A 2,928-nucleotide genomic window follows, 5' to 3' on the forward strand; every position below is an offset into this window, starting at 1 on the left:
TGAATATAAAATTGGTGTTCTAAAATGTAAAACCCTGTCTAATTCACAATAAAAAATTGCTTTAAGAATTCTTTGACTAACTAAAAAAACAATGAGGCTGAATATGCCAACAGTCCTCAGAGGGCAATTCACAGCAATAAACGCACACCTCAAAATAGAACAAAGAACCCAAATCAGAATCTTAATCTAATATCTCCAACAATTGGAAAATAAACAGTAAAATTAGCCTAGTTGGAAAATAAACAGCTAATTTAGCCTAGTTGGAAAATAAACAGCAAATTTAGCCTAGTTGGAAAATAAACAGCAAAAGGCCATCAGGAAAAATACTGATGATTAGAACAGAAAGAAATGAAATAGAAAACTGAAAAAACAATAGAAAGAATAAAAAAGACAAGAAGGTGGCTCTTTGAAAAGATTAATACAATTGACACACCACTGGGAAATCTAACAAAGAAAAAGAAGCAGCAGATGCAAATAATATGAACAAGAAATGAAACAGGTGACACACAACAGAACCACCTGGTATAAAAAGGGTAACAATACTTTTAAGAACTGTGCTGAGTTACAGGGAAAGGTTCAAATGCATTTTGATTCAGCCTCCACTGAATTCTTTCTGACCATTAACTTGTAAAGTGAACAGCTTTACCTTCAGTGAGGCGTGTGTTTAAAAGTGTTGGAAAGAGGGAACCGATTACAAGGAACTATATGTGACCTCCTCCCTGGGGGACGAACAACAGAAAGTGGGTAAAGGGAGACGTCGGACAGGGCAAGATATGACAAAATAATAATTTATAAATTATCAAGGGTTCATGAGGGAGGGGGCAGTGGGGAGGAGGGGAAAAATGAGGACCTAATTCCAGGGACTTAAGTGGAGAGGAAATGTTTTGAGAATGATGAGGGCAATGAATGTACAAATGTGCTTTACACAATTGATGTATGTATGGATTGTGATTAAGAGTTGTATGAGCCCCTAATAAAACGATTTAAAAAAAAGTGTACTACTACTGTTTTCTTATCCAGTGGGCAGTCTTTCTCCTAAGGCTTTCAACCTAGGAAAATTCAACATAATTAAAAATGAAATGGAATGCATACAGATCAATACCCTCGGCATTAATGCTAACTGAAATGGGACTGATTATTGAATCAGGCAGTAACATGCTTACTATGTGGGGAATGACACATTCAAGAGGGATAACATTTCATCCATTGTCAAAAAGAACATTTGAAGTTTTATCAGTCTTTCCTTTAGATAGGAAGAGACTGGCCAGTCGTTACACCAGTACTGCCTGTGATAGGATAATATCCATGCACCTAACAAAGAAGTCCAATCAATATGAATATGATTCACATTGAAGCATCAAACACTAAAAGTAGTGAAGAAGAATGGAATTGAAGTCATCTTCAGCTCTTAATTTATTTTTGACCTTGTTTTATTTGGAACAAAGGCTTTTTTTTTTTGCAAAGGAAAAAACACACATGCATATATCATTAGGGTCTAAAACTAAAATACATGAAAAAAAACAAAGGAAAAGAGTCACTGTATCAAAAGAATTGGCTGACATTTAACCATGTCAAGAAGTAGCATGTGACCATGACCAAGAACTGACAGTATTGAAAGAAGTTCAAGTTGCATCAGCAAAAAACAATACTCCAGGAATTGATGAGATACCAATAAAAATGTTTCAACACGATGATAAAACACTGGAAGCATTTACTCATCTATGCCAAGAAATCTGGAGGATAAGTACCTGGGTGACTAATTGTGAGATCCATATTTGTGCCCATTCCAGAGAAAGGTGATCCAATAGATTGCCAGAATTATCAAAAACATCATTAATGTTACATGCAAGTAAACTATTGCTGCAGATAATTAAAAAAATGGGTTGCAGTAGTACATTGACTTGGAGTTGCCAGAAATTCAAGCTGGATTCAGTACAGGACGTGGCATGAAGGCAGAGAATACCTGAAAGATGTTTGTATTTCATTGTTTATGTAAAGGCTTTAGACTATATGAATCATCACAAACTGTGGATAACATTAAGAATGAGAATTCCAGACCACTTCCTTGTTACCATGAGGAACCTACCTGTACATGGACCAAGGGGAACTTATACATGGATGAGAGAACAGAACAAGGGAATGATGTGTGGTTTAAAATCAGGAAAGGTATGCAGCAGGGTTGTGTCCTTTTGCTAAATTTATTACATTTGTATGCTGAACAAATATGAGAAACTGGCGTATATGAAGAAGATGGTGTCAGGACTGGAGGCAGGCTTATTAATAACCTTCAATATGCAAATGAGACTGTTGCTTGCTAAAAGTAAGAAAGACTTGAAGCACTTGTTGATAAAGATCAAGGACTGTACGGTTGGTGCGAGATGTGAAAATAATAATTTATAATCTATCAAGGTGTCATAAGGGGGAAAGGGGTTGATACCAAGGGCCCAATAGAAAGTCATTGTCCCCAGAAGAGTTTATTTCAGAGGACAGCACTGAATCTGCAGCTCAGAGAGAGGGACATGTCTGATCAGAGTACATGGGAGCAAATGAAAGGGATGGAAGAGAGAGTAGAGCACATCCAGGCCCACCAAGCCTTGAGGACAATATTCCCACTCAGAGCAGCCAATCCACAGAGAAGACCATATGGCCAGCCCCACTATGAAACACAACATCCCTCTCTGACCCATAGCCCTACAGGGGACAACAATGGAGACACAGTTGTGGGAATTCCACCTGATCTGATCGCACCACACCGAAGCAAAACACTAAGGGCGTGCAACAGAACAGCAAGGGGAACAGAGCAATGAAGTCCCCAGGTAATACCAAAAATAGACTTTGGGGCCAGAGCTTGGCACCCCATCAGACTCGACTGGAAAACACTCTCTAAAAGCCAATAAACATTCCTTGAACTAACTACAAGCCTTTATT

Source organism: Echinops telfairi, unplaced genomic scaffold (genome assembly GCF_000313985.2).
Source record: "Echinops telfairi isolate 266 unplaced genomic scaffold, ASM31398v2 ScPeMD7_4;HRSCAF=17, whole genome shotgun sequence".
Taxonomy (NCBI): Eukaryota; Metazoa; Chordata; class Mammalia; order Afrosoricida; family Tenrecidae; genus Echinops; species Echinops telfairi.